At 33.9% G+C, this 23,513-nt stretch overlaps 2 long non-coding RNA genes across 2 annotated transcripts; both read left to right on the top strand.

Moving 5' to 3' along the window:
- Nucleotides 1-3,272: 3,272 nt before the first annotated feature.
- On the top strand, nucleotides 3,273-5,501 carry LOC117686376 (uncharacterized). The gene is made up of 3 exons (XR_004599559.2): nucleotides 3,273-3,770; nucleotides 5,104-5,163; nucleotides 5,338-5,501. It is a non-coding gene; the product is annotated as an uncharacterized lncRNA (long non-coding RNA).
- Nucleotides 5,502-16,173: 10,672 nt separating this feature from the next.
- LOC136273883 (uncharacterized) lies at nucleotides 16,174-17,238 on the top strand. The gene is made up of 3 exons (XR_010712136.1): nucleotides 16,174-16,296; nucleotides 16,798-16,862; nucleotides 17,158-17,238. It is a non-coding gene; the product is annotated as an uncharacterized lncRNA (long non-coding RNA).
- The last annotated feature ends 6,275 nt before the right edge of the window (nucleotides 17,239-23,513 follow it).

Genomic DNA, 23,513 nt, shown 5'->3' with positions numbered 1-23,513 from the left:
GTGTAAATTGCTCCAACCCAGGTTATACGAGTAAAACTTGGGTAGATATTGAGTTCATTACATATCATTTAATTTTCTGTAATTTGCTGTACAAATTGAGTCCGTTTTACTTTAGAAAATGATATTAATCTGTTCAAAATTCAAACGTAACGTCAAGCGGATTAGTATTTTTTTGACGTTGGTGCATTGTGAAGTGCAATCCAGGTTATACAAATTTAACTAAATTTTTTTATCCAATGAAATGCCGCATTACAACCAGAATTAAATTATAAAGATATATATATATAGACACGATCTCGTTGCGAACAACGAATGGGTCGTCCGTCCGATTTTTTGAAAAGAATGGGTTAAACTTATCAATTTAAAGATAAAATCGTAGATCTAAGCAAAAAAAGTAAAAAAAAAAAAATTGCGGCACTCGGGGCTTGAACCCGGGTCGCCTGAGCCATGTCCACGACTCTATCGACTGAGCTACTCGGACTCTCGCTTCAGACCTTTGACGCTTAATTTCTCGAGAATGCCTTGATTGATTTTTAAACATATAACATATTCAGAACTAGTAAGAGGGTCACTATAAGGTGTAAAAATTTCAAAGAAAATATTAAAAAATAAAAAAAGTCGAACATTCATTTGTTTTCAAATTTCCTTCCGATGACGACCGGAAGTAACGGCGGACATTCTCTTGACCGAGGTGCACCAGAAAAACGGTAGTTCTATCATCTCTGAAAATTTCAGCCCTATATCTTTACTCGTTTTTGAGAAACCTGACAGACAAAATTGACTTTTTAAAATCGTAAACGCACAATAACTTCTGACCGGAAGTGTATTTTCAAAAATTAAAAACAATGTATCAGCTTTAGATAAAAACACGTTAATATTAAAAATTAGAGCGAAATTGACTCAACAATCTTCGAGAAATCGTCTGCACAAAATCGGTAAGAAAAAAAAAAAGAATAACTAGAGCAAAGCTAGTTGCAAAACAACGAGTGGGTCTTCCGTTCATGTCGAGAGTAAAACTAGATGTTCCTGTAAAAGGCAGAGTTCTTAAACCAAATGCAAGAGTAACTAATTCAAAAATTTTAAAAAATGGAATAAATCTTGGTACGACTTAACAAAATGCGGATGGCTTTAAGTACGAATTCACTAAAACCTTAACCGTTTTAAGAACGACTTAACAAAAAAATTCCGAATGTGTCTAAGTACGACTCAACAAAAATCGAATATTTTTGGTACGACTTATTTTCACCATGAACTTTTCGTTATTTTTTAAACCCAGAACGCTGAATAAAAATTTCCGGAAAAATAAAATGTTTAACCCCGATAAATTTTAGATATTTATATGTTGTAAATAAAGAGATTTAATCAATATTAAAAATAAGAATCAAATATAAATTCGATTGTTCTAAGACATCGATATTTGATTATATATATTATTTTTAGCCATGAAGTTTGAATTCGACTTGAATGAATTCCAAAGTGAATTGAAGACTTTTGAGGAGAAGCAGCGTCCATTTTTCCCTCCCCTTGGAATGACATGTCCAGTGGAGGAGTGTCCAAACAGTACTCACTTCAGGAGATACGGCCAACTCCTTGACCACTGGATAGATATCCACATGAGAAGAGAAAGTTAGCCAAATGCAAATCGTGCAAGAAATGTTTTAGAACAAAAGCATCAGCCAGAAAACACATAAGCGCCACTCATCGAGAGAATAATGTGGACGGTCTATTGGTAGACATCATGGTACAGAACCGTTCCTATATTTCACCTGGAGACACACCCCTTCAGAGGAAAATGACACAGACAGAGAAAAGGTCAAGAAAGAGAGAAGAGGAAAAAGAAAAGAGAAAACGATTGCTAAAGGAGTGTGAGAGAAATCCCCTGTTTGATGAAGAAAGGGCTACCAGAACAAACGCAACTGTGAATCGTGATAAAGTGATGGTGTTCGATGTAAATGGCAATGCACAAGGTTTGAGGCTATTACGATGAATTGCTCATAGATTGACTTTTTATTAAGAGTTTTAAATTATGTTTTGTTTTGACAAAATAAATATATTGTTTTTGTCTGAAGGGGGGAGGAATGTGATAAAACTCATCCTATACCATATGTTTATTTTATTAAAAATCATAAATTGCATAAACAATTAACTAAGCTAGGGATAATTCAATATAAGATTCAATATAAGATACTTAAATAGTAACTTCAATTCTTGTAATAAGCTATTTTACACTTACATTACGGTTCAAGTGCTATTTTGTTTATACAGGTCAGCCATATTGGTCCCTATTTCAAAACGTATTTCACTAGGGTTTACCTGATAAGTTTATCACCTGTAATTTTATCCAATAAGGGGTATGGTTACATTTCATGGTTGGCTGATCGTTTCTTTTGTGTACTCACACTATATAAAGGCGTGTTTCGAGTAGTTCGGCGGACTGCTCGCCTTGCGTCCACTGCTTATAACAGCCTACTTCTCGGGTAAGCTCATCTTCCCGTTCGAAGCACTTTATACCGACTTCGGTATAAATGATGGTAAGGCAGTGTTCAATAAAAGCTAACTCTTTTCTCTCAGAAGTGTATCTTCTTCAGACTAGGCGCCATAGTTTATTTTAATATTTTGAATTTCGAGCCCGATTTAAATTATAATAAAAACGTGTAGGAAAATGTTCATGTTTCTTATTTAAACTCTAAAGTAAAATTTATAATATTTTCATGGTTAATTTTTGTCATTTTCATACATATTTTTCATTGATTTGTTTAACTGGAGGTACCAGTTTCTCATCTACATTCATCTTTTGCAAATAAATTTGTTATCAATTTAAAACTTTGATCTTTGTTGACTTCATTTTTTTTGCTGACTACTAATCAGCAATTAGGGATAATTGGTAGTCACCCCCGTACCCGACTGTCCCAGGAGCAGGGTTTATCCCCCTCTTGGGGTACCAGTCTTATTACACAATAACTCATGACGCGAGGGGATGCTCCGCTTAGCGGTGCCCTTGTTTTTGTTTTTTTATTTCTACCATTAAAAAAAACGAATAAATGTTTTGCACTCTATAAGACTCTATATGAAGTAAGCATTGCTTAAACCCGTTTGTCATGGTAGCCTGGCTAGAAGAGCCTAGCTTAACTCTTAGCGCGGACTCAAGTACAAGATTCTGACGTCATAACTGAAAATGACGTCATATCTAACTGCCGAAACTAGGCAACAGCGGTCATTTAGGTACCAAGTTGATAAATTGCAGCGCATTACCGTCAAGCTCTCATTCGTTTGCTAGATTCTGTTGGAATTATTAAAGATGAGTTCTGTTTCGGTCAGTGTGGTCCATGTGACCAGATACCATACGGACATTCCCTTAATTCGTAAAGTGATTGAGGTTAAGACCTACACTCAGGTATGTTAAGGAAGGTCTAAGAATTCTACCACGTGTGATTTAGAAAGATTTGCATAAGCCCCGCCCCTTATTCATGAGAATTCACGAGATATGGGTATTTCGGTAATTAACAAACATCTACCAAAATGAATATGATTAATTATTGGGTTTGAATGGTTCAAGAAAGGTGTACTGAAATAAAATCATAAACTATTCTTATATCTCGCGAAATCATGAAATTCCTAAGTCGTCTGATGACGTGTCGAGGCTGACTACGTCATATCGACGCTTGCAGCTGTGATCAGAATAAACATGTGGACTTCAGTGATATATCTCGGAATTTAACTCGTTTACAACCAGCGTGGACAGAAATCGGCATAGGATTCAACTGAACAAGGTAGGATTTATCTGTACTTCCCCTAGATATTGTTTTATATTATTTAATATCGTTGGATGGAACGGAAACGAGGTGAAATTCCTCGGCTTCGATTTTGTATACATTTGTTTTTCATGTAATATTGTGTTCAAATATCAGTTTGGTGACTCAGTCAGGCAAAGTAATTGTTCTACGTTTTGCTAGTTTTGATCATAAAGAGCATTGAAGCTCATTGTAGCTTTTTACTGGTCTCATATCGCGATAATATTAGATCGCATTTCCTCCATGTTCAAAGTACACAATAAAAAGGCCATGGCCAAACACTGTATGTGCTAGCACTACAAAGATTACTGTGAGGATCTGGAATGATTATACCGAGCGCAGCGAGCGCCTCGCGAAGCGAGGATTAATGGTAAGAAAATCAGTGAAAAATGAAAGTTGAATCAGGGGTACTAAGGCCAAAAAAAATTTCTTCCAACCCTGGGCGCCGCCATGTTGGCAGCCATTTTGTTTTTAAAAAGTTAGTTCGATCATTGATTGACTGGTACTTATCGATATTTATTGCCCCTAAACTCGATTAAATAAGTTCCAGTGTTTCAAAAGAAGGTAATTTGAATTAAAAGAAATTAAAAAGGAATCCAGATAAGTTTCAATAGTGCTTCAACCAAGACACACGACTTGTTCTATGTATGTCTTATCAAATTATCAGATGGAAAATAAAACATCAACGTCAAGGACCTGATCTTTTAGATACTGAATAAAGTATTCAATTTTATTACATTGGCATTCATATGAATTAAATTGACGAACAATGAAAGAAGAAATAAAAAAAAAATCGGAATCACGTAACTCTCTTCGGCTATTTCCGAAGACAAAACTTGAACGTTTTACGTCTGAAATATGACGTCATAATGTAGACTGAGCACGCGACGTTTAGTTTAACTTTGACGAATGATTTGAGTAGGCAACCATATGCTGGCGAATCCTACTGTGTGCGTTTTAAATAGATTTTATTATACAAAAATCAAACTGCACTGTGTTAAATCTGCGCTCGGTCCAACGGTCACACCGTTTACATATTAGACAAGATTGTAAAGTTGTTTAAGTAAATGGAAATGTATTATTTTATTCAGCCTTCTTTTATGAAAATCTAATTAATATTATTTAAGACAAAATTAAAGTGTGTTCAAACTGAATTTCCACACATTTTGAAAAGTAAACATTTGATTATGCCTGTTGTAATATCACTGAAATTGAAACCGCCATTAATATGTCCAATAATAGTGTAATGTTTCATTTTCATGCTATCTTTAACACAATAGTTTGCTAATTATGACACATTATTCATTTTCAGGGTTACTTAGGCAGTAGATGGTCCACTGAAAACACTTAATTCTTGGGATGTTGATTAAAAGTAGGTACTACAAATGTATATAAATATTTCTTTTACTCACTAACTTCAACTTCATGCATAGTTTGTTGTTTTTTAATATCATATTGATAATGATACTTATGTAACCTATTATAATAATTTGCATTGATATTTATTGAAATGAAATTTGAAATTGATATATATTCATCATTTCAGGTATTGGTTTTCTTATCAACTGGACTACCTCCTAATATCAAAAAGACAGAAGAGAAGAACATGTAGTGTGCAAGAAGAGTTGTCAATTTCCATAAATTACACATTATGACAGAAAAATACTAAAAATCAGAAAACACTAATCTTGTTGAACAGTTTGTCACAGAAAAGCAATCTATAGTATTTGTAAAGTTGATTATCAAAATAAATTCTTGATAATATTGATATATTGTTTCTTCTTGCTATCTTTAATTAGTACTAAAATATCAATTATGATTAAAAGTAAATCTGATAATACATTAAAAGAATTTATTCACTAGCATAGTGACATAAATTATTATGAAACATAAATGTGTAAATTACAAACTCAACACTTACACCCCCCCCCCCCCCCCCCCAATAAAGGCAACTGATGGAATTATTTTTTTCCAATTTCAACAATTTTATAATGATGATTGGTGTGAACAGAAACAACATTTTAACATTATTTTAGTGAAATTCACAGCGTTAAATTATTTTAAGAATAAAAATTAAAATCATGATCTTAGTCAGTGTTGCGTTTGAATTTCACGCGAATGACGCTGAAAGTAAAGTGGGTCAGATAAAATGCAGTAGTGCAAGGGCATACATTTGATCAAATATATTGAAAATTTCCATGTATTACAATTGTATCCCTATTATATCAAGAAGTGCTGGGAGCTGTATGAAGTCGCTACGCATTTCATATAAATAAGCGTTAATTGCGGGAAATCCCAGTAAATTGCTGTTCATACACAGTTTACATTGAATTTAATAATTGTTCTTACTTGAATAGTTTAAGCTCCCAGCACTTTTCGAAATTTTGAAGGTTCATTTTACAAGTTAGAAACAGATTTGTTTATGTTATGCCCCTGCACTTTGCATTTTTTCGTATTATTCCTGGTTCATCTATTTTTAGCAGTATCACGTGACAGGGTATTCCCAAGAGACTCAAAAATTGCTCATCCGATAACAAATTATTTAAATTGTATAATCGATAAAATATCACTTTGTTTAACAAATGTTTGGAGTAGAATACTAAGATTGTTCAAAGGCTAACATTTTATGTGATAAATATCGCTATTTTTGTATGGACGCCCTTAACATAGCTGAGTAGTCTAGCTGTCCCAGACTATAGGCTGTCCCAACACCAATTTGTCAACATTTCTTTTGCTAAAGCGAATTTTAGATGAAAACTAATTAAAAAAATTCATTATGTGAAGTCAATGGTAAAAAAACCCCACCAACTACCATTACCTATAAGTCAAATCAAAACAAAAAAGTCTGCATAAGAATAATTATCGTCATCTTCTGATTCATGATTACCCTCAGAAATGGTAAGGCTGTACACAATACAAAAAAACCATGATTAGAAGTCTGATTAAATAAACTAAGCCCTATCACCTGTGTCTCTCATTAAAACATAAATAACGCAGTAAGTTATTTAGGAACTACCAAAACAATCAACATGCCTTAATTTTATCCAGCATATAATTTTTTATTTATTAACACCTTTTCCAATTTCAAAAATGTACCGGTACGTTTGAAATCAAACAAAAAGTAAACAATTAATTTAACCAAGGATTTCAAACTAATCATAGTTTATTTTCATGCTTACTCAAATGGATTTATAAAGCTGCTTTGTGTATTTTCCACCAAAGACTCTCCTTTTTTTTTTTACATATTTCCTCTATCCCAGACATATGGGTCTCATCCCTGAAAATTTTAATTAACATGATTCTAAAATGATCACAAGTAATTAGAATTTGTACAAGTGCTTTGATCAATAAAACCGAAGTGCTGAATAAGGATGTCATTTTTAAATTTTCATTTTAAAAGTTCAAATAATGCATTAATTTTTTCATGAATGGTAATTCACACCATATCTGTACAGATTATACAGTGGCGTCAGAAGCTGAGGGGGCTAGACTAATCATTAGAAATACTGACGAGCAATAAAAAATAAAATGGCTTCTAGTATGTCACAAAATCATAAATGTTTGTTGCATTAAAGGGGGGGGGGGGGGGGGGCGGCGGGCTGGTCCCTCCATAATGCTACATGTATGTGCCTGATGGTTAGGTCTAACTTTGCAAAAAAAAAAGGGGGGGGGGGATTCAACCGTTCTGACGCCTATGTTATATAAGTATACTGTCATCTCCCTCCTACCTAATTTGAGTATGACATATTTTAGGACTTACACAGAGTTTCTTCCAAGTTCGCTTTCTGATGACGATATTTCAGACACACCAGATAAATGGAGAGGCTTGATCATTATTGTAGATTTAATTGGCCCAGGGGTTGATGTTATCAAGTTGTTGGAAGTCTTCCCAGAAATTTCATGAGTAGGTGCAGGGCTGGTTGGTTGTTCAAACCTTTGTAAAATTTAACGGTAAAATTTGACATTTATAAACGTGCAAACCCTTTTTTTTTCTTCATAAACTGAAACGTCAACACTGCCTGTATTAATTTTTTTTAATCATACTATCATGATAATTTTTCGTAACATATTCTGATTTATGCTATCAGTTCTATGTAATATAGTAATTTAAACAACAAATAAATTCGTTTCAAATTACACGTTTATCAATAATGGTGTATGTCTTCATACGTATAGGCTAGGCCTTCGTGTATAGTAAATAAAATTATAAGAACATATTAATTTTCATTTCTATAAGTTTATTTTGAAATTCGTTTCTTGATGTTTTAAAAATAATGTTACATGTGGATCAATAGCTTAATCCTCATAGCAAAGTATGAAATGACAATATTCCGTTTACCATGTACCATGATTATCCCTCCGAGGGCCTCATAGTTTAAAGATTGAACTGCACCCAAAAATGCACAACGCGGAATTCTTCTTGGTTTATTGTTAACGTCTGGACTTGAAATATTCATTTACTTGCTGTGTACCACGAAATACGATTAAGATAGAAATAATGACAAAATATCAGTGTAAAGACAACGATCAAACTTACTTATCAAGCAGTATCTTTGCCACTTCAGCGTTAGATTGAAGACGAAGCGCACACTTTACTTCCATCCAGTGATCGTACTGGTTACCGATGTAAATTCTGTTCTTATTATTTTTTGCATTTATTTCCGTCCGTCGTCTTTTTCTTCCCGAATCAGTCAAAGTCGGCTTTCTACCTCGCTTCAAACCTGTCGTGTCCGACATCTTTTCTGTTTACCGGAAATATGCGCTTGCGCATTTGATTTGCCGAATGAGTTCAACTCAAAGGTCATTGCATACGGAAATTATGTCGGAGAAATAAAGTACGGGAAGACCTAATTTCATATTGTCTAACAATTTTTAATTTTAATGCATAAAATACATCATAACTTAAGTTTAATTGATAAGATAATGTATAAGAAACATTTTATCAAATTCTCGATTGAATTTTATGGACACCAAAATAATAATTTTGGCAGCTTGTATTGCTTTAAAATACTTTAACTGGTTTAGAAGTTTCAAATCTCATTATATTAAACGATAAATAAGCTTTTAAATTGTTGGAACAGTAAACATTTTAAAATCCCAGGGGGATTCGAACTCATGACTTACAGGTCCGTAGTGAACTCTCCAACCCATTGCTCTACGCAGGTAAATAACAAATTTGGGAAAGAGAGAGTGAACAGATACATTTCAATGATGGTGTTCACTATCTGTTGGTTTACACCGTCCTCTCCATTCATTCACATGAGATTGCCCCTCGTGACCAACTCTTGATTTGTGTAAAAAACAGACATTAGGTATCGAGGAAATGCCGTTCCAATTCCCTTCTTTCCAGCTAACCTGATGTCTTTTGGAAAAAACAAACACCAGGAAAAACAAAAACACCACTGTTTGGCATACGCTTCATCATCTGGTTACAAAAAACACAGAGATTATTTCTTAGCATATGATAATGAGTTTATCACCTTTTTCAATTCAGCATTACATTTATTTTTGAACATGAGTAGAGCAAAAATGTGAAATTAACCAACAAAATACTTGCACCTCTCTTTCAGCCAAATCTTTTGGAATGAAACTAGCTCTGGTAAGGCCATCCTTTTGCGTTTACCATTCTCCTTCAAGAAACTAATATACAATATAATTGGAATTTAGAAATCTTCATTGACAAATCCTTTGGAACATATCAATGATTTCTACTGGTGTTTTGAAATCGAGGGTGTGATCTAAGTTTAAAAACAATTAATTTAAAAACTTTTTTAAATTGTTGATTGAATGTTATGAAAATGAAAAGTTCACAATATTTTAAAATTATGTATTTTATAATTTGTAGTCGGGGTCGTGGGTTCGGGTCCCACGTTGGGCGACAATATAGTGTTTTTACACTTATATTATTGAATATGGGTTCCCCTGAACTTACCGATTCATAGCTTGGTCTCTGACTCTCTTAGAACTACTGGCTCGGTCCAGGCTTTCCGTCTAAGTGATGGGGTTTCACCACGGGCTCCTGCGAGGTGACGTCACAGCCCGTCATCATGGTCAAGTCGTCCACCAAAGGAGTCGACAAACACTACATTCCCCTCCGTTTTCTTTCAAGGGACTCGGCCCACACTCACTAGTGGGCCGGCTCCGTCCACATCACTTAGCTGGACTATCAACAAACACATCACCAGGGGGCGCATAACGCCCATCCCAATCAATACTAGGATCAACATCCCAATCTCTACTGGGATCCTCAACCCTCACTTTCACAAGTTCACAAGCAACACTTTTTAAGAAGGATGAAAGTGTAAATAACAAAAGATTTATATTCAAATTTAATGTTGTAAAACCTTCAAGAAACAAGTCTTCTTTCTGTATCTGTTTACCTCAGAAAATGTACATTCTATTCCTTGACGGACCTTTTAAGTTTATCCTAAGCATTCGGACTTCACATGCATAAACGCGTATGTCCTGAATGTTGGACGCTAACGTCGGTCCGATCATCTGCACACATCGATGGTCCCGACTGGCAAGTTCTCGCGGCCAGCAATACTGACACGGTAAGCTGGACATCGGCACAAGCTTCAGAATAACCATATATTAAGTTTTTTTTAGTAGCATTGTCAACATGTCCACTCTCGGCTTTCTCATTGTAACTCTTAGCACGTGACCTTATTTAGGGTGTTTTCATCAGCAACTGGACCTTTAAACTTTTTATTAACTCATACCATGTTCTTTTTGTATCTCATTAATCTTTTTTGTCTCATTTACTAATTGTTTTGAATTCATAAATTCCAAAATTAAAGGTGGAAATTCCAAGATTAAAGTTTGAAACTCCAACTATAAAGTTGGAATTTAAAATATATATATATATATATATATATATATATATATATATATATATATATATATATATATATATATATATATATATATTGGCACTAATACGCTTCCGTAGCCAGTGGTTTACAGTCATAGATAAATCTGGACAGGACCCTAAGTTTTAATGGTACATAAAAGCACATATTCTTATTAAATTGTTTTAATAAATTTGTTGTACGACCATGAGAATGTTGCTCAAGGTGACTATGTTATCTTGCAACGTTTTACTATCAATGCAAGATTCATCGGTTCCAGTTTACATGCTTTGCCACTAGTATGTAGTGTATTATTTTCGCCACGTAATATTTTTGCTTGTACTTATAGTTTTGCCTTGTCTTCAATTCGCTCCAACAATGTGTGGTAAAAGAAAGATAAAATGAGACATTAGAATTTGTCAAGTGCTAACAATTCGCTAACTGACAAAAGGAGCGAAATGAGCGGAAAACAAGAGGCCCATGGGCCACATCGCTCACCTGAGGAACAATAGGTATGATAAAATCAGCTTAATGGAGTCATAATACAAACTATCTAGATAATGTACAATACATGTAGATCCTGTATAAATAAAATACATTTTCCCCTAGATATCCTTATGTTTATAAACAAGTCCCATTTCTAACAGGATGATTTTATAGTCATATCATATGTTGAGTATTGCAGTTCTCAAAAAAATCCTTCACAATAGTTTATATATGTGATATAAACCTACATCAAACTCTGAACCTTCTTGTGAGGCCAAAGAATTGTCCTGGGGCCAAAGTCTTAACAATTATAAAGAATAATCTGGCTGATTAGTTTCTGAGAAGAAGATTTTTAAAGATTTACTTTATATAAACTTCGACCCCACATTGTGGCCCCACCCTCCACCCCAGGGGCATGATTTTCACAACTTTGAATCTACATTTCTTGAGGATGCTTTCACACAAATGTCACCTTTCCTGGCTGATTAGTTTCTGAGAAGAAGATTTTTAAAGATTTACTCTATATTCATATGTTAAACTTCGACCCCCCATTGTGGCCCAAACCTACCCCCGGGGTCATGATTTTTACACAACATTGTATCTACACTACCTGAGGATGCTTTCACACAAGTTTCAGTTTTCCTGGCTGATTAGTTTCTGAGAAGAAGATTTTTAAAGATTTACTCTATATTCATATGTTAAACTTCGACCCCCCATTGTGGCCCAAACCTACCCCCGGGAGTCATGATTTTTACAACATTGTATCTACACTACCTGAGAATGCTTTCACACAAGTTTCAGCTTTCCTGACTGATTAGTTTCTGAGAAGAAGATTTTTAAAGATTTACTCTATATATTCATATGTTAAACTTCAACCCCCCACTGTGGCCCAAACCTACCCCCGGGGGGCATGATTTTCACAACTTTGAATCTACACTACCTGAGGATGCTCTCACACAAGTGTCAGCTTTCCTGGCTAATTAGTGTCTGAGAAAAAGATCTTTAAAGAATTACTCTATATATTCATATGTTAAACTTCAACCCCCAACTGTGGCCCCACCCTTCCCCCGGGGGTCATGATTTTCACAATTTTGTATCTGTACTACCTGAGGATGCTTCCATACAAGTGTCAGCTTTCCTGGCTGATCAGTTTATGTGAAGAAGATATATTTCTATGTAAAACTTCGACCACCCATTGTGGCCCCACCCTACCCCTGGAGGTTATGATTTTCACAACATTGAATCTACACTACCTGAGGAGGATTTCACACTAGTTTCAGCTTTTCTGGCCGATTTGTTTCTGAGAAGAAGATTTTTATAGAATTACTCTTTATATTCATATGTAAAACTTCGACCCCCCATTGTGGCCCCACCCTACCCCCGGGGGTCATGAATTTCACAATTTTGTATCTGCACTACCTGAGGATGCTTTCACACAAGTTTTAGCTTTCCTGGTCTTATGGTTCATAAGAAGATTTTTGAAAATTTCTCGAAAATTTTCATAAATTCCTAATTATCTCCCTTTGCAAAATTTTCACACTTTGAATTCCCTGAGGCTAAGGATGCTTTGGGCCAAGTTTGGTTGAAATTGGCCCAGTGGTTCTTGAGAAGATGTTGAAAATGTGAAAAGTTTACAGACAGACGGGGACAGACAGACAGACGGACGACAGACAAAATGTGATCAGAATAGCTCACTTGAGCTTTCAGCTCAGGTGAGCTAAAAACGAGGTTACAATGTCGTTGAAATGCGCGAATGCAGAGTTCCCGAAACCAGTCCAAAATCTGTCGGACAATTGTCCTCTAAATATTCAAAATTTACAGGACATTTGTAAAATTTACTGGACATTAAAACTAATGCAAAAATATGCAATCTAAAATAAAAAGAGTTGTTTAAAAATGTTTCAGACTAATTTATTCAATTTCTTACTCAAATCATTCAAACTCCCTTTCAATTTCAAGAACAATTTCGTGTATCAAATAGTTATTTAATTCTTCTGGCTGCTCAATGTCACTTTCACTCTCTAAAGACTCATAGTCATATTGTCATCTTCTTTCCCTCTTCTTTTCTTGTTCACCATGTTGCTCTTTCTAGTCTACTTCTTCTACATTAACTTTTCTTTTCGCAGTACTCTTTGTTGCCCCCGGTGTCCATTTAATCGGCCACATTTTTTCGAGATCATGATCAAATAGGTTATTGACTACCATGTGTAAAAGAAAAAATACGTAAATCCGGATTAACAACAACGCAGGTTTTAATATTTTTTATTGCATTTTATTGAAATACTCAACTTATAAATTATCTCTGAAATAAAATAATCAACAGTTTTAGACTTTCTGTCTCGTAAATTGTTTTTTATACAGTGCTGGTCTGTAAAATTTATCGGACATTATGACCGATTAAATTTAGATTTTACCGGACCCATTCAAATTTTACCGGGGATCCCCGGTGGACAGGTGCGTTTCGGGAACTCTGCGAATGCACTTTTCGCTACAGTATTCGCACCAACCTTCAGTTGAAAAATTGTAATCTCGAGAAATTTGTCAACAGGTCAAAGTCAACTTACACCTGAACAAGTCATTCAAGCTGTGGTGAATGGCAAGTTATTTGGTATTTGACCATATAGAATAATCGTTTGGATTCCAGTCATGTTTGTTATCATAAGGATACAAATATCTTCATGTATTAACAGTTAAGTAGAAATAAAATGAAAATAAAAGATTATAACTGGGTTTGTGTACTCAAAGTAGTATCAACAACTTAAAAGAATAGAACAGTTTTATTTATAGATCATGAACAGTGAAAAGGGTAAAATCCGCCCATAGGCCCCATATTTTTTGCAAATCAGGATGAGAATCTAAATATTAATTATATATGGCCTTAATTTAACACCCATATAACTGTTCTTGCAGTATATAGACACAGTTGTTGTCAGAGATCCATAAATTCCATTAAATAAACATACATGCATTTCATTCTAGTACACAGACATACTTACATCACCTTATAGCCAGAGGAGAAAAATCACATTACAGTTCGTGCAGGGTTCAAGAAAGGTTGTAAGCTCTGGGGGAAATGCGCAACTTTTGACAGGAATACAATGTACAATTTTATTAAAAGCTTACAGGAGAAGAAAACACAACATGCACTCCTCACCATCAAAAGAAAATTGTAGCAAATCTTAAAGAAGATTTAAGGATCAGGCCTTTAAAGAATATAGAGCATCGTTTTTATGTTCAGTTTCCAGAGGTTAATGACCATAGAAACCACCTGAAAGGAGAGGTAAGCCAACAAATTGGTACTTTTATTTGGAATGCATATTTAAGGAGGCTGGGTTAACAAATAAACCATCAGATCTTCTTTAAGTCTTAAGATATGATTTGTTTAGCTATAAACTATCATTTGCTTAAGAAACTTTCTAAATAATTTATCTGTTAAAATCAATATCCTCTATCTTTGTATAGAGCTCTTCTATGTTAATATTAAGGAGATTAAAATATTCCAAAAATGGCAGCGTCCATGGAGCCCTCTTAAGAGCATTGAGTATGAACAATTCGTTTTTTTGAGTGATTGTTAAAGCTTAACTGTAAAATTTCTATCTATATACATGTACTATTGTGACTATTAAAAATAATAAAATATATACCTGCTATGGCTTTTATTCTGCATTTAAGTTTTTCATGTGAATTAAAGATCTAATTTGTGCCCAACTTTTTTTTAATTAATGGCCCGACTTCTGAAATTTTGATTTTTTAAAAAAATAATCCTCTGCCCTAATTTTATTAACCAGGCATCCAGTATCCTCCAGCCAATGGATTAACGGCTTTCCGATTACATAAAGAAAGTTGTAACTGAACATGGGGTTACTAGTACCTTAAAAATGAAATTGCTCTTGGAGGTTTTTTTAAGACAGTACATTTTTCACAATGCTCCTATGCCACCATGATGAGGCTTACTTTACCGCCGAAACACTCTTCAACTACCATTATAACTACATGTATTTCTTCAATATTATCATGATGCAACAATCAGGTGTTGTTTAGAGTGTCGGGTCCAAATAATTCAATATCAAGTCTGGTTGATTGATGTTGTTTATTTTAAACTCTTGCTTATTTGTAATTACCTCCTGCTAATTTGTAAAGAAACAGGTGTCATGTGGAGACCATATATATATATATATATATATATATATATATATATATATATATATATATATATATATATATATATTCCATTCTTCTTTGCAAAGGCAGTCAATAGGATATAATTGTAACATAGTTTGTAGTTGACCTAATATGGTTTATCTGTGCATTGTTACTTGTAAGTAAATTCCCTATGGGCTCGATCTAATAATTTCATTAAATTTCATCTGTCGGTCATTAAATCCTTACGAGTATTTCTGATGTCTACATAAAGGTAAAGATGTTAAATTACATGCAGTTCAGTAGGATTAATGTGATTTTTTTTATGAATAGACTGAACAGTCCAAGAAGGTGGTCAGCATTTTGTGCGAATGGCCAAGAAAGGATCTTCCCATCAGCAAGGGAACAGGAAACATACTAGGCCACAATATAGCAACCTTGGTAATTAATTAATCGCATAACCTTGGCAATGACGGTGTAATGTGCAAATATCTGGATAAACATACACAAGTGCACGCCCGCACACACACACATGCACACACACACAAAAGCTCAGCAGTCAAGACAATGTTTAAAAGAGACTGCAAGTTCTATAACTTACTTTTTCAATGCAGACAGATTTTCAGAAAAAATAGATTTCATATATTTTTATATTATGTTATTCAATGTAATTTTTAACAGTTTTCAACACACATCAAAGCTAAGCTGAAGGAAATAATGGAATTAGAGGAAGGTGACAAGAGGTAATCAAATGATAAACAATAAAAGAAGCCAAAATAATGTCATCTCCATATCATTTTTATGGCAATGAAATAAAATACCATATGATGTTTTTTATAATGTAACCCTAACTGTTTCAATAATATGATTTCAAAATTTTAGATTAATTAGACTTCTTATATTACAGGTGTTATAAGCCACACTGGAGACATATGCGATGGATGGACAGAAATGATCTCACAGACCACAACATTATGAATAACTCATTTAAAGGAATGGAAGGAAGAATTAAACTTTTATCTAAAAAGGTAGCTTACACACAAACACATATAAATATATATTTATATATACAATTAAACACACAGTGTATTTTACTAAGTTTTGACTGCATTTACATAAATTCAAGTTCAATAATAGAGAATGTTTTAATGCATGACTTTCTGTCCATATGAGGCATCTGGCAAATTTAACTATGTGTGCATGCATTAATTGCACCTTAGGTTACTGAAAGTACAATTTGCATACTATGAAAAAGTTTTCCAGAATACATGTACATGTGTAGCAATTATTGCTAACATGTACATGTATTCTGGAAATCCACAAAATGTTGGGATATATCCAATAGATCATGTTTATTGCATGTACCGTAATGCTTTCGCATTACATTTAGAGAGCTTGCCAATGATATATTACATGCTAATCATTCCTTTAGAAGGAATAGTTGTTAGTTCTGTATTGAAGTTTTTTTTATATACATGCATGTACATTACAATAAAAAAAATAAATTACTTTATTTTTCCTTACCATAGAGTTTTACAGAAATTAGTGCCCTTGTTTTGGAAGATTTTGCCTTGTTTAAACCAAAAACAGTCATGTAAGTGTTTGTTGCAATTTAATTTGCATTGTAAATGAGCTTACCATAAGATATTTAATCATCCCGGCCTGAACTTTACAAAATTTGAAATCTTTAAGTTCACCTTGATTATATTCAAACTCTCTTAATTTAGTCATGTTTACTTTGATTTATATATTTTATTTCCCTAAGACATTTAAGTAATATGAAAACATTTAAATATACGACTGCTTAATAAAAGAGAGTGGTGAAGGCCTCCATTTAATAGATGTTGCCTTCATAAATGTACATAGTGGTTCTTTTCTTTTTATTTAAGTGGTCTCCCGAGTCCCCCAGGATATTACCTGAGCGTGAAAAATTGCAGGAATGAGAAGTTAATGGCAACACTTGAGGATGGGTATGATAGTTTATACTCGCCTATTATATAAAAAACAAGAGGCCCATGGGGCCACATCGCTCACCTGAGCAACAATGGGCGTTCAAAAAGTATTGGGCCTCGGTAGAATAACAAAAAATATATATTGTAAAATATTCGAATTTTACACTTATTTTTGCATACACGTAATATTTGACATTGTACCTTCATGAAATATTATTTTTTACCAGAATAAGAAAATCCTACGCAAGATAAAAAACTAACCATTTGGTAGGGGTACACTGTTAAGTTGTTAACTTCCAATTTCCTATATTTTCGTTCTCCCCCCCCCCCCCCCCAACTTTGTAAAGCGATCAAAATATATGAGAGCATATAGGTACATTTTTTCATCATCTACTTACTAGTTATTGTATTTAAAAAAAATATAATAGTATTGTTTTCTATTTTAAAAATCCTACATGTATAGATGTGAAAAAGAAAATTGCACCTCAATGTGCTCAATTCCTCAAATTAAAAACATTCAAAAATTTAATTTGTCTTCTCCATTATAATTAAATGCCTGTTATTTACCTTGCGTACAAACCAGGATAATTTTCCGTTGTGATATTTTATTAGGAATATGAGGCATGGATATTAAAGTCCCCTAAATGGTTGGAACATAACTGATAAATTCCTCTTAATGGTTTGGGCATGACTGTTAAATCTCTTAAAAGATATGAATGCAGCAGTCCCTAAATTGCGGGTTAGTTATAAAGTTATTTGCATATTATATCCGACAAACCAGGTTTGTAAATCAACTAATGTTTAGGCTGTGACATACATGTTAGAGTTCTTATAATGTGTGATCTGTAGTTTCACAGGAAAATTCCTCTATAAGCAGGAATATATGATATCAGAGTAGTTTTGATATGCATCGCCATATTAATTGCCATTAGTGATACAAGTAATCAGTTAAATGTTTGTATTTGTTTATCTATTGCAACATTAATATTTGCAGTTGCAGAAAGAAAAAAATTATACACTGAAAACAAATTCCTTTTCAGTTTTGTCATACCGTGCTTATAATGATTGCAATCGAACACATTGGTGTGTACGTACTGAATTTTAGATGAATGTCCAATCTGGTGGAAGTCGTCGGAGGGGCAGGAGATCAAAGCGTTGCAGCTGGATCAGCAGAAGAGGCGGCGCAAAATCAGGCCAAGACGATTCAACCCCCGCTGGTAGCAGTAGTAACGAAGAACGTACTGCAATCATTGAGGGAAGAGAGGACAGTCGCCAAAGAGGCTGTAAGCAGAAAAGGGACAGTGTACGATCAGTCTTATCAAGTACATGTACCACTTCGTGTAAAAGTGATTTTGGCTTAGACAGCCCAGATTCCAGTGAATGTGATTCGGTAGATTCGGACGATGAGCAGCAATTGTTATCAACTCATATTGCGGCACAAATTGACGTCAAGATATGGCAAACTATGTACATAGAATTTAAAAAACTATTGCCCAATGAAGAGTTAGGTTTTGAGAACATGTCAGTGCATCTACAAAGCTCAGTGAAATCTGATTTCTAATTGGTTAAGTAAAAAAACAGGAGCATCATAAAATAAACTGATCAATGGATATTTGCTTTCCTGAAAATTTTACGATATATTCAGAGAAATTTCCAAAATTGGTTTCAGCGTGTAAACATGATGAAATTGTCAGGGCCCTATCATGTAGCATGTCATGGTATGTGTATGTCAGATAAGATAATGAGGCCATGCAGAGCCACACCATGCGGAAAGATACACTATGAAGAGATATACTAAGTCTCAGTGTAATGTTTCATCATTAAAAAATGTCATGGATTACTTTATTGTCCCTGTACCTCGTCATATTAATCATATATATCATTATCAAATGCTAATAACGTTTTGTGATAGAATCAATCCTTATTTACCTGATCTTGAAGAAATGTATGCACTTTGTATCTTGATTAAACACATGAGGCTAATGTCACTTGTTTTTGTTTTCTTAGTTTGAATAGATATTTAAAGAAAATCAGCAACAGCATTCATAAGTAATCCTTGATTAGTGTGACGCCGCTATGGAGGATTAAAGTTTTACATTAAAAAAAACATGACCCCAGGGTCAGGGGTTCAGATCATAGGGTGGGACCAATATCGTCACAAAGTCAAAATGTATTAAAACTTAAAAATCTTCCTTCCCATTTACTATACATTGAATGTATGTATAACTTAACATAAACACACGGCTACTAATAAGTCTGTAAATTTTGCCGTTTTCAAATGTTAGTTTTTTCATGTTTTTTTTTCTTTCATAAAATGGGGTTTGGTGAAGTTGGTAAACACCCATCGTAATATTTCTTGTTAAGACAAAGATGGAAAGTCACAGTTTATTTTAAATCTACGAGTGGAAACGTGCTTCTTTTTTTTGAGAAAGTTTCCTGGTGCCAGCAAATTGAGTAGTTGATATGGTTGTTAAGCTTCATTTAATATTTCATTTAACAATCCTTCTCGGTGAAAAAAATGGTGGTGAAAAAGTGGCAATAACGCTTGTGGAAAAAAATGTGCAGCAGATAATTGCGATATGTAAATGGAAATATATTTATTTCATCGTTTTCGGAGAAGTACAGACATCAGAACCTGTACAGATAATGATGTACTTCCAAAGCTTACTTTTACAATGATATCACTAAGGCCTAACAAAAAAAGTTGTGTGTTTCGGGTAACCCGACCTAACCTACAAAAATGGCCCGATCCTACCATTTTTAGACTGTTTTTCCAGGCCGATTTTGCATGGCGATGGCGGTACCGCCATTGAAGATCCCCCGCCATGCATCACACAGTGCCGCCATGCTTCCCGCTATGCATGTTTATTTCAAAGCAAAATTCTTTTTCCGATTATTACACATCTTACCTGTAATTAGTAGATATAAAGTTATCGTTTATCCGCTCAAACTTTAGAAAAACACTTGCACCCGCAGTGAGCGCAGTTAATTTCGACATCGATCTCAGCAATGGGGCACACGTGGTTTACGGTTTAAGGACTTAGCTTATGATTAAGATATATTTAAACTGCGTTTATTAATTGGTGATTAATGCATAAATAGGGACGTGATTACTTCTTGTTTTAATATAATATGCTTTTTTCGACATCTCCGCCATTATCGAATGTTGTGGATTTTCCAAGATCTAAAAATAGCACAATGTTCACTCAATGGTGTTAGCTTGGATTCTATATGCTTGAACACTTTTTTTGCCGCAAGGATATTGGAAACTTGAAAAAATGTACACAATAAAGAAAAAAAACGACAGTTATTTGCAGAAATGCACGGAAGCGATGTCACATGACTAGAAACATATATTGTATGCCTATTAAAATGATTGACTGTGTACATACATGTAAACGGGGAAGGGGACTGGTGTCAAGATATCACAGAAACTTTCATATGAACCCCCAATTTAAACAAGAAATATTAACTGCCCAGAATAAGTTGAATCAAGTTTGATGTAATTGTATGGACTTGTTCTGCCTATTTCTTGTTCAACACCCCCCTAAAAAATCTCTTCTATAAGGAGTGGGAGTGGAGTGGGACAGAAGCTGATGTTGAACTGCCATGTGAATCTATATTTCTTGTGTTTTGTGAAAACTTGTGAGGACCAACCTCTTAAAAAGCTGATTTTGAAAAAAAAATGTTATTAGTTTTGCAAGAAAAACCCCCAGAAAAATTGTATATTAAATATACACAGACATTAAAATATAATTATGAATTGAAATGATACTTGTTGATGTAGATTTCATGAAAATGCATCGATTATAGTACATATCATGTAGTACGTTTCATCAAATGGTTATATTATTACGCACAGTGATTTTGCCGGCTTAAGCGCTTTAATGCCGCACCGCGCACTTACTCTGACAAACTTCCCCCCATGCTTCAAAATTTTCTGGGGAAATACTGTTAGATGTCTGATTTTATCCGATTGTGAATTTTATCTTATTTCCAATAAAAATTACGTTTTTAAATATAAAACAAAGAAACATTCTTATGATTCATACAAAAAAAATATGATAAAATTAAAAAAAATCCCTACCTTCCTAACCTAATTTTTTCATCAGTGTTACCCTAAACACACAATTTATTTTTTTAGGCCTAACGATTCTATGACTCTAGATGGACACATATCTATATAGCTCTAATTTCATTATCAATTCTTTAAAAAAAATAGGAAAAGGAGGGATGTCATGTTAAAAGTTGAAAAACATATTTCATAAGAGTATTTTTTTCTCTTTTTTCAAAGATTTCGTTGATGATGTGAGTGAACGGTTCGGTCTTTTGTCCCATTGTTAGAAAAGCAGCATTGTAGGAGTGAGTTCATAATGAGATCTCAAGTCGTGAATGAACTATAATTAAATTGTTTACTTCAAAAATGTTGTTTACTTTATAAACTGACCAAATAAGCATCTTGTTACACTACACATTTCAAAATTAAAAGTGAACAGCTTATAATTTCCTCTTTTAGAGGGTGGTCAATTAAGTTTGCTGGTAGGATAGAATTTCGTTTAAAAGTGTTATATTGTGTTCCAATTTTTTTAGCAAACATATTTAAAATAAAATAATTTTAATCAAAATGTTCAGCGACAGTTCATGTATGTATACTATAAAAAGGTGGTACATTCTTTCAATCTTTATTTACGATTTAATGCGTATGATTCATATTTAATTATCAAATGTCAGATGTGTAAACAGATAGCCATGCTATGACCTTGATTTGCTAGTATTACATAATGGTCACTATGATATTTATGTGTACCTAGATGCTGCGCACTGAATGGTGTTAATGATAATTGACAGAATGAACTCTGTGACTCTTGTAGCAATGCGTAGTATTCCTAAATGATGTTATGAAACCAGGTGCATAATACGGGCATAATAATATCCAAATTGAGAGTTTAACAACAAGTGACATATTTGGCGATTCTGTGTCTGCAACGATAGCTTTAGTACTCTATATTGACTCATGTATTGTGTATTCTATATATTAACCTTTGTAACCTTTTATGCCGTGTATGAATGAACGTATTGTGAGTACGTGATGCCTCATACTAGGTGGGGGACTCCGAGACCCAGGACTCGGAGACTCACATCCTGCATCCAGACTCTTTGATTGGCAGTTTTGACAGTTTTGTTACTTATTTAGAAATAAAATATTAATCTTAATTTTGAACACTAAATGTTCACTCATGATCGCCGTAAATGGGCCGAACTAGTCAGAACTGTCCATCATAAGTAAAATGTTATATATACCCATGTAAAATGATGTTGAACAGATTAAGAGAGATTGAGATTTAGAGAGATTCCGCTTATAGATAGATACTGAGACTCCTGATTTGGGCTGCTATTAGCTGATGTAATTGTAACTATACGATCACGCTTAATAAAACCGCTTGAGAAAGAAATACTGGACTTGTCATCTATAAGCTTGAGCTGACCCTCAATTGGATCCGTAAGACGGAAGGCTTACACAAACCTGATTAACATTTATCAAAATGAATATGTTTTGTTCCTCTTAATTAATGAAATAGGTGTAATTTCAATCGAAACTGCTGTAAAATTAATAGGATATTATATCATAATTGCGGGTTTCATGCTTATTTCAATTACAAAACAAAGCAACAAATTAAACGAATATATATGTTTAATTATATTTATCAATTAATATGCTAATAAATACATACAATACAAATAGTTTTCATTTTTATTTCTTGGTTTAGTCTTTAATTTAATTGTCAATGATTTAACGTGTCCATATGAATAATCCACCCATTCCACTGTATAAGTTTACGACAAACGATGGTGGTGGGAGCCTAATATTGAAGGTTTCATTTTTATTTCTTGGTTTAGTCTTTAATTTAATTATCAGGGATTTTAAAGTGTCCATATGAATAACCTTCAATACCATTAGGCTTCAACCACCATCGTTTATCGTCAAAGGAAGACAGGGAAATTTTGTTGATAGCTTTAAGAAACAGATTATGATTTTCACTCCGTATAGAGTTCATTGTATGTCTTTCTAATTTACAGTTTAATAGACAGTCCACGTAATTTTGATATGCTAATTCTTTGTTAACAACAGATTTGGCGATTCCCTTTGCTTTTTTCACTTGGGTTTTTTCCTCATTGTAAACAATGAATGAATACATTTTTGGTCGTAATTCAACACATCCCATTACTGGCTGAGATGCAGTTTCATCTTTCATCTTACCAACAACCTTCTTGTTTATTTCACTAAACAGAAA

This window comes from Magallana gigas, chromosome 1, assembly GCF_963853765.1.
Source record: "Magallana gigas chromosome 1, xbMagGiga1.1, whole genome shotgun sequence".
Lineage (NCBI taxonomy): Eukaryota > Metazoa > Mollusca > Bivalvia > Ostreida > Ostreidae > Magallana > Magallana gigas.
This window is presented reverse-complemented; position numbering and strand designations above follow the sequence as displayed.